The sequence below is a fragment of the Chlorocebus sabaeus genome, unplaced genomic scaffold (assembly GCF_047675955.1).
Source record: "Chlorocebus sabaeus isolate Y175 unplaced genomic scaffold, mChlSab1.0.hap1 unalloc_scaffold_152, whole genome shotgun sequence".
Classification (NCBI taxonomy): Eukaryota; Metazoa; Chordata; class Mammalia; order Primates; family Cercopithecidae; genus Chlorocebus; species Chlorocebus sabaeus.
The window spans coordinates 245,958-256,357 of NW_027327324.1; the positions used below are offsets into that span (position 1 = coordinate 245,958).

The 10,400-nt window shown below is 37.2% G+C and overlaps 1 pseudogene; it reads left to right on the plus strand.

Moving 5' to 3' along the window:
- Positions 1 to 837: 837 nt before the first annotated feature.
- Positions 838 to 9,456, plus strand: LOC140711091 (zinc finger protein 705D-like; annotated as a pseudogene).
- Positions 9,457 to 10,400: the final 944 nt, after the last annotated feature.

A 10,400-nucleotide genomic window follows, 5' to 3' on the forward strand; every position in this document is an offset into this window, starting at 1 on the left:
GTACAGCAAATAATTTTTCCACGGATATTGTTTTAGCTTTATTGTGTTGGTACTTTTACATACTATATTCAGGTGTTATTATTTTTCATAACTTACTTTAAAAATTGTGCCAAGTTTGTTTAAAAGAGATTTCTCCCTTGATTTTCAGAGGTCAGATTGTGTCTTCCATTACTGTTATTTTAGTTTAATTTTATTTTATTATATGTAAATATGTTGCATATTCCTTTTTTAAAAATGTGAGATTTTTTCTCTCTCTTGTTACACAAACTTTTTATGCAGTGTTCATTATGCACTTTAAAAATAAGTATTTTGTTTCAAGGCATAGTGCTTTCACACATACAACCTTAGAATAATTTTAAATTCCATTCCACTTTCACCATTCCTGAACTACTTTGAATATATTGGATGTTGGAAGCCATAAGAGGTTTTGACTTGCAATCCAGTCAAGATGATAAGATTTTCCATTTATAGTGTAATCTGATATATATTCGTTTTGGTTTCATACTTTTAAAAAATCTATTCTCTTTTACTTTGTAGTGACCTTTGCTTTTCTATTTGTGCATTGCTAGAATGTCAGCTGCTGTTTCCCTAGCACCTGAGATGTTACTCAACACTGTATAGTGCTGGTGTTGAGAATTGAGAGAATCTACTAAATAATAGCACTTTTCAAGACCGCAGTTCTGAATTAAAAGGAAGGGAAAGGACAGGCAAAAGAATATAGACATCAGCTATTTTTACTGAAGATCTGTTGGAGAACATGGTTTTGGTGTCCAGGAACTTGAGACCTAATACTGCATTCCTAATACTTCACTAAGGTGTACCTAAATAGCCCTGAAAGGGCGAGGAAGTCACAAGTCAGCCTCTTAATTGTTATGGGTGTCCTTAAAATATTAAGGGAATATTGAGGATGCAGAATGGCTCCTTCCTCATGACTTTTTAAGAGATCTGGGCCGGGCGCTGTGGCTCACGCCTGTAATCCCAGCACTTTGAGAGGCTGAGGCAGGTGGATTACCTGAGGTCAGGAATTCCAGACCAGCCTGACCAAAATGGAGAAACCCCGTCTCGACTGAAAATACAAAATTAGCCAAGCGTGGTGGCGCACGCCTGTCATCCCAGCTACTTGGAAGGCTGAGGCAGGAGAATAGCTTGAACCTGGGAGGTGGAGGTTGCAGTGAGCTGAGATTTCACCATTGCACTCCAGCCTGGGCAACAAAAGCGAAACTCTGTCAAAAAACAAAAAAGGAGAGAGAGAGAGAGAGATCCGGAGGGAGATACTAAGCTGTGCAGACTCTCATCTTGAAGTCACCAAATACGTAAGTTGTTATTCCTGCTCTGGTGAGAAGTTTGTCAATACAGTTTTTCCATGAATTAATGAAAATTTTAGACCCATAATGTAAGTTTAAAAAAATTTATCCTAAAGATTGCTTGTGTATGTATGTGTTTTGAAATGTATTTAATCTCTATATCTTGAAATAGTTTTTATAGATTCCACACAAGGGTCCGTTAGGAAATAAGTGTGTTTTAATTTTCTTATAATATTTGTCCTTTTTTGTCCCTGGCACAGTTTGTATATGACCATTTAAATTACTTTTAGTTCATGTTTGGGTTATAATCACACACAAATATTCTCTAAGGTCCAAATCTTATTTTGATATTCAAGGAAGAGTTTACATGGTAATAATAGTAAGGGTTACAGCTGGTTTCACTGAAGCTTTGTAGACATTCTCTAATACCTTATCTTTTTGAAGAAATATCTGTTCTGCTTGAATTATAGACTACATAATACATGTACTGTCAGGTACATTCATGGAAGGGACAGGCAGAAGGAGTCATATGTTACTGGAGTCTTGATGAACAGATGTAGGAAATAGTCCAAGGAATAAGAAAAAAGTTGATATTGAAAAGTGCTTGTTGAAGTCTGTAAATGTGCATTAAAATGTGTCAGTAAAAATAGACACAGTGAAGTTTGGGAACTGGGGTCTGAATCCTGGAGTCCCCAGAATCATAGAGAACCTTGATTAGGGGAGTAATTTTGTAAAAAAAACCAGAAGAGGCAGTGACAAGGCAGAATAGAATTAAAAGTATTTCTGTGTCATTTTCTAGTTTTGTAATTTTGTCATATTTGTCAAACTCTGTTGATTATTTATTAAACTGGTAAACTACAATCAGCAGGGTTATTATAAGGGTTAAATAAGGAAATTTATGTATATCTGTAAGCACAATGTCACAATTAATACAAAGTTACCCTTGTTATTTTTCCTGGACTTCATGTACAAATGGGTCAGTTAATTTTTTGTTATGACACATAATTATCATTTGTACATAAAATATATTTAATTATTTTTGTATTTTTAGCAGGGAAATAATACAAACATGTTTTCCCCCATCTCAAACACATGAGTTCATATAAACATATCCATCTATATACCTACATATCTATGTATGAATATACACATGGACATCAGTATTTCTCAGCAAATATATATCATGATAATCAGAGATATTGCAACTAACAAAGACTAATATAAACCATGATTGCAAAAATTTTAGATACCACCTTAGTAAAATATCAGATTGAGCTGCTAAATTTCTCTCAGCCCTAAGTCATTTTGTATTTTCTGAGCATCCCAGAGGATTGTGACTGTATACACAGGACAGAAACACCTTGACCCAGGGCACTGCTGCGAATTTCTGATGCAGGGGATTTTAAGGGCTAGATAAGCGGGATGGGAGTGTTGACCCTCCAAGTGAAATAAATTCCTGAATTGATTATCCCCATCCTAAAACAGATTTTTTTTTTTTTTTTTTTTGTGATAGAGAGTCTTGCTCTGTCGCCCTTGCTGGAGTGCAGTGTTAGGATCTCGGCGCACTGTAATTGCCTCCTGAGTTCAAGTAATTCTCCTGCTTCAGCCTCGTGAGTAGCTGGGATTACAGGCAAGCACCACCATGCCCAGCTAATTTGTGTATTTTTAGTAGAAATGGGGTTTCGCCATTTTGGCCAGGCTGGTCTCGAACTCCTGACCTCAGGTGATCCACCTGCCTTGGCCTCCCAAAGTGCTGGGATTACAGGCGAGAGCAACTGCAGTTGACCCTAAAACAGATTCTTACTTGATTGATTTCCGAGTTCCAAGGGGAAATGCAAAAGTCGAAATTGAGAGAAAGTAAAAGTCGAGTAAGGCTTCAGAAGGCTGTGATTGGTGTTGGAGAAACATTGCTAGGGCATAAAGCTGGGATAATAAAATCTGAGAAATCCCACAGTGTTTATCTACAGGTAGAAATCATATTCCACATGTGGGCGGAGTCAGGGATCCCTTTGTTTTAAAATCAGTGAGGGACTTGAATATCTGGACTTGTGTCAATTAACATACAAAACTCAGTGCTTTTGATGTTCTCATTCACAAGATATCTGTGTTCCTTCTTTGTCAGAAACCATAGTCATAGGCTTCCTAATTTTGACCGTGGGAAAAGAGGAGAGGCCTCTGCGTGTTTGTGTCTGTTGGTCAGGCTGTGGTGCAGGTGGTGTCACACTTCAGTGAAGGTCTGGCTTTTCATCACAGGTTGGTCTGAAAATTATGTACAAGGCTGGTGTCTCACGTGTTCTTTCTCCAACCTCAGCTTTTCTTAGTGCCTGAAGTGTCTGCAAGTGGAAATCCAGAAAAAGACAGAGAGAAACTGAGTTCTTGACAATGCATTCACTAGTGAGTAGGGGATGCCTCTTTCTACTGAAATTATATCCATATTGCTGGCAAATGGGCAGTTTTCTCCAGTTTGCATGGGTGTTTCATTTTTATTCTTTTTTTTTGTTTGTTTTTATGATGCAAAATCCACCCAGCCTGGGTGTTCCAAATGCAATCAGGAGACTTTCAGGTATCTGGCCTCCAATTAAGTTTTCTCAGGACTCTAGGTTGGGTATCATGTGTCAAAGATTCCTAAATTATCAATATAATTTCTAATATTACACTACTTTATTCCAGCCCCTATGCAGGCTATTTACAAAAAAAGACATGAGAGATCTCATTTATGTATTTCTTTTTCTTCCATCCATCCTGTAACCTCATAGGGAAATAATTGACCCATTAACTGTCCCGTTGGCTGAAATAGACTTAGGATTGTGATGAATGCAGGCAATAGAGATGCGTGAAGAGCAGAAGATCACAGCCCAATAATGAGGCTGATGTTCTAGGAGCTGAGTTCAATAAATCCCATGTGATAGGCCTTGGGCAAGAGCTGCACAGTGTTGAGGAAGAAGGAGAGTTTGATAAAATATGTTTATGCTTTTAAAAACTTTGCAAAAGGACAACTAAAGAAGTCATTATTATTCTTATCCCCATTCATTTTACCTTTTGATAATTAAACTTTTTGCCTTCTGGTAACTGAAAGTAACATATAAGAAATACAATTACTTAACTATGGTTGCACACTCAGGAGAAGGAATATTGTAGATATAGTACAATTTAGGGTTCTGTGGAAATGCTCTATAAGGGCTGGTTAGAAAAAAACAAAACAGTAAAGAGGCCTTTTTATCCTTGTACAAGCCAAGTGACAAGTTAAAGTTAAAAGAGAGGCAGTGAAAACTGATGTTTGGATTGCCCAGAGAAAGTTGAGAACAGGAGGCTTCATATGACAGGAATCATCAGACTAAGACTTCCTCAGTATAGCAGCCTCAGCGGTCTTGTCTTGTGCAGCTGGACTGTCTTTAAGCCTTGTCATGAACACCTGAATTACATAACATTAGAGTGACTATATGTATGAATTGAATCCTATATTCTGCGTAAAACTTGTTCAGTTCTGAAGAATGCTGGAGTCTGGTTCATGACTTTCTAACTTTTTAATGAATAAGGGACCAATGACCTGTATTTCATAAATATTTGCTAGATAGGAAACATGTTTTCCATTACTTCTTTAGATTATTCAAAACACATAATAGGTCTTTTAACCATTTGATTGGTGAAAAACCTGTGGTTTATCTAGAGAAACAATTCATTTAATCATGGTCCTGTTTAAAAAGTAGTAAATCATGGTTATTTGCCTTGTGACAAATCTGTAATTTACTTGAAATTCATGGTAAATTTGTTTTATTTATGAAGGTTCAAGTGAAAATTTTATAATCAGTTATGTACAGGTGATTAACACATTACTGAAAAATATCTGGGCTATATTATGCCACATCTCATGCGATATTTCTTCATAAGAAAGTTTAATGGATTAAGAGTGGGTATGTCTCTGTGAGTGAATCTGAAAGGCAGATACCAGCTTAGTATTGAGAATGAACTGGCTGGAACCTAAAACACTGAGTGTTCTGCATACCCAGCTCCTACCTATGTCATCTCAGCCTTCCTCCTCAGGACATTAAAAGAGATTCTCTGTCTAAACTAAAATGTCTGTGATGTTTTAGAACAAAGTGACTTTTGAAGATGTAGCTATTGACTTCACCCAGGAAGAGTGGGCCATGATGGACACATCCAAGAGAAAGTTGTACAGAGAGGTAATGCTGGCAAACATCAGTCACCTGGTGTCCCTCGGTGAGTCCCTCAACATTCACATATGTATGTAGACACACATTGACTCATTCATTCAATAAGTGTTGGAACAGCTTCCCCATATCTCACTCTAATCTCCTCTGATTCTCTCACAGATCTTATCTGAAAAAAGTTTGAGCTCTCTAAATCTGTCTGAAAGAAATATCTTTATTTTATTTTATTTTATTACGTTTTATTTAGTTTGTCACTCAATTACAATGTAATCTTGACAAGGATTTCATGGTTTCCTTGGTACTCAGTCTCTAATACTCAGAACACACCTGGGAACTTAATGAATATTTTCAATGTATTAAATTAAATATTTTCTAAATAACTCTTCTGCTTTAGTCGCTATGCTTAGGCTGAGACCAATTAGTAAAAACAATAGCAATATCTTTTCTGTATAGAACACCAATTATTTTTGTAAATCGAATGTTTTTTTTTTTGTTCTGCATGAGAATAATAATAAACATACTGTGCAGAGGTTTAATTAATCTCTTTCTGAAAAGACTGTGTATTATGCATTGTGTCTTGGAACTTAGGCATGGACTCAGCATTCATAGGTCCTGACTGTTTTAAATTTTCTTTTCCTGATGGACCTTTCGTTTGGATTTATTTTCTAGTCTCACGTTGGGTCAGAAAAATCCTGGGGAGTTTTCTGTGTTCTAGGTCTTGTGGCCTGAGCTGACCTTCACTGTTTTTATTCTTCCTCGGTGGCCTGCCTTACAGTTGGTGATAATGCACATTTATTGACAGTGAACTCAAAACACATGTACTGTTTCCACTAACAGGGTACAGATAAGCAAATCCTATATAACTTTGCAGCTGGAGCAAGGAAAAGAGCTCTGGCGGGAAGGAAGAGAATCTCTGCAAGGCCAGAATCTGGGTAAGCAACAGGGTCCTGTGCTCTAATAGGAGGAGGTGCTTTGTCAATGAATAATATCAGTCAAATATTAATTAGCGGTTTTATCAAATGAGTGGTAATTTCTAAAATGTAGGTTAAGCTACTGGAGCAGAATTCCTTAGATGTTATTATCATTTTGTTCATATGTCAGATGCTACTCTTGTGTCCTCTTGCCTTTTCTTTTACTTTCGGGAAAAGGATAATTCATGTACTTGTTGGGGTTAAACTGTCACATGCTGCCTCTTTTCCCGATACCCCTGTGAAGACTATCCCTCTATTTACCTGCCTGATATCTCATCTCCATTTTAACTCTTTTCACATTTTAATTTTAAAACTCTTTTCTAATTGCTGACGCTGTACAATCTGTTTCTTCTATTGAAGGATTTTCTTCATTTGACACATTTGTCACATCTAAGTGTTAATTTTTGAAAAAAAATAAACCGGCCTTGGGGTTTTTCAATTACCATAATACCAAGGTAACAATTTATTTTTCAATTATTTCAGACAAGGAAAGTGCCCTTAAGAAAAAACACACGATATCCATGCATCCTATCAGAAAAGACACATCCACCGTTATGTCAATGGTGAGTTTTATAGCTGTGTACACCAGTCATCTAAGTTAAACACCTGGTAATGGGTTAAGTTAGTAATGACGCACAGTCACCTGAGTGTAATTAGGCTGGCATTAAGTGCTTTCTAAGCAAAAGAAAATTTGATACTTTGAATTCAATGAATAAAGTGACCTGTGCTCTAAACCATAACATGAGATCTTTAAAATAGAACAAGTGCATATACATTGCTTATGCTCAGACTTTGAAAGATATTGATATCATCACAATTAATGGAAAAGCTCTGCAGTTGGGATCATACAAAAGAGAAAATATCTGTGTCTGCAGGAGATAACGTGTATGCAAGTGTCAATCGAGAAAAATGACGAGACAAGTCTCAATCATTTTAGGAAATTTATTTGCCAGAGTTAAGGACATGCACCTGGGGGACAGGTGTATACCTTTCTCCAAAGATGATTTTCTCTAAATTTAAAGGGGGAAAGGGTGGGATATTGAGAAGTACACAATTTTCATGCAAAAGGTGGGTAGAAAAAAATAGTGATTCGTGCATTTTTCTGGCTCAGTGAATCTGGATTTTTTTACATAAGATGACATAAACAAATGAGGCAGAGGAATAATGCAGGAGAGCTGCATTTTATATAAGACAACATAGGCAAAATTGGGCAGGGAAACAATCGGATATGCATTTGTGTCTGGTGAACTGGGGATGACTGCGCCTGTAAAGACAAGCTATCAGTTTGCATTGCCATGGTGTAACTTTAACAGCTCATGAGGAATTTCCTTGTGGGCAAAATATGGGGGAGGCATGTAGCTTTTCATCTTGTAGCCATATTATTTAGGAACCAGAAGAGGGAGGCAGGTTTGTGTGACCCTGTTCTCAGCTTGATTTTTCCCTTTGGTTCAATGAGTTTGGGGTGCCAAAATTTAATTTCCTTTCACACAAGTAACACTGGAAAGATTACAACTGGGCTCTACCACTGAATGGTTGGTCTAGGATTCAAAGGTGGTGAAATGAATGTATAGATGTATGTCGGTAAATCATTAAGAGCTTTTAATCTTTGTCCCTGAAGGAGAACTCTCTCATTTTGGAGGATCCCTTTGAATGTAATGATTTGGGAGAAGATTGCACTCACAGTTCCACAATGACTCAGTGTTTGTTAACTCAGAGTGGAAAGAAACCCTACGTCAGCAAACAGTGTGGAAAATCCCTTAGTAATCAGTTCTCCCCTAAACCACATAAACAAATTCATACTAAAGGTAAATCATATCAATGTAATATATGTGAAAAGGTCTATACTAATTGTTTTCACCTTAGATGGCACAAGATGACTCACACTGGAGAGAGGCCATATGCATGTCATCTATGTGGAAAATCCACTCAGTGTTCTCACCTTAGAAGATATGAGAAAACTCACAGGGGAGAGAGACCGTATAAGTGTCATCAGTGTGGGAAAGGCTTTATTCAATCCTTTAACCTTCGAAGACATGAGAGAACTCACCTTGGATAAAAGCGTTATGAATGTGATAAAAGTGGAAAAGTCTTTAGTCAAAGCTCTGGCTTTAGAGGACACACAAGAATTCACACTGAAGAGAAACCACATGCTTGTCTTCTATGTGGGAAAGCCTTCAGTCTATCTTCTGACCTTAGATGATATGAGAGAACATGCACTGGAGAAAAGCCATGTGAATGCCATTTATGTGGGAAAGCCTTCAGTCAGTGTACTAATCTTAAATAACATCAGAAAATTCACCCTGGAGAGAAAATGATAAATGTCTTCAGAACATATTCTGACTTTAGATGACATAGTGTTAGGAATGACGAATGTAAGGAATATGGAAGAGACTTCAGCTGCAGTTGTAACGTCTAAACATGCCAAAGGACTCACATTTTGAAAAATTACTATGATCAACATGGACGTTACTTCGGTTACCTTTATTCTTCAGTCCTCATCAATAAATTCATATGGAAGAGAAATTGTATGACACGTATGTACCAAAGACTTGTTAGTGATCTGATCATAAATGACATGAGAGAGCTGAAACTGTCAACATAATAAACTAAAAGTCTTCAGCAACAGTTTTAATAACTTAAAACGTGTGGGACTTTCAGGTAGAGAATCTCTAGCTCTGTGTTCAGTGTGAAAATGTTTTTATGTGCAATTTGTTGTTAAATAACGTAAGAAAACTTTACCTGGATGAACCCTTTATTTGTATTTTCTGTGAATAAACATTCAGCCAAGCACTAGGCTTGATGTTCACAAGAAAACACAGTGATAAAATGCTGCTAAAATGGAAAATAAGAGAGGAAATCCTTTATAAGCTAAATAAGAAGGGAAAGTCTTTCCAAGGGCAATGAATTCTCTTGGAATACCAAACACTTCTTACTGGAGAAGTTATGCCTTGAAAAATCATGAGAAATCCTTTCTTCACAGAGAAACGCTTGTGGCACATGTGAGATTTCACACTGGACAAAACATGGTTACCATCTTGAAAGGAGAAGATTCTTTAGGGGTAATTCATTTCTTATTTGACATTAAGTTTCTCACATTGAGGAGCTATCAAACTTGAAAATCACTGTGGAGAAACCTGATAGATTTCTCATCAGAAAAGTGAGTCAAGAAGGTAGACCTCTAGAAAAAACTCTTAACATATAGTTTAGCATAATAATTCAGAAATTTGAGAAAATGTCTATTCATAAAAATGCAGCACATAAACATATAATAGCAAAGTGACCTGGGCATAAATTGAATGCAGAATTATATAAGAAATCTCATTAAACATTTCCAATAGATCAATACTTACAATGTTGAAAGAATACAATCGGTTGTTGAAAAAACTTAGTGTGTTGGTGAAGTCCTTCTTTCATTTATGCAGCCCTAACAAATCGATTTGCATCTGCATTCCTTGGCTTATGGGTCGAGATTCTACCCCAACTTCTGAGTCTCCCCAGTCTTCAACGGTTCTTTCCTCACAGCTCACCTCCCTTTACTTCAATGTCCACGAAAACCACTTGTTTCCATCCAACCCTAGAACTGACACATCAGGGATCTTCAGCCCCACTTGCCAGATTTCTCAGTGTGTCATTGCATAGATTTAGCAAGGAAATGGAGGCTGGATCAAAGACACCTAGTATATGCATTTGGGTGTCCCCAGCCCTTGCCTGTGTCTCTGAGTAGTTACCTGGGATCAGAGAATAAGGCAGCCCTGCTCTTCTATCCCTCAGAAATCTCTTGAAATTTTGTCCCTGAAGCCTCTCTAAGTGGAGGTAGCAGTTCATCTCATGACACCCCAGAATTTACTCAGGTAAGTCCTGAGTTATTACACAGAGACAGACACAGTTGTGTTCCTTTTACTTCTATCCAGAAGATAAAACGCCAGCATGCTAAAACAGCCGAACCTGTCAGCCAC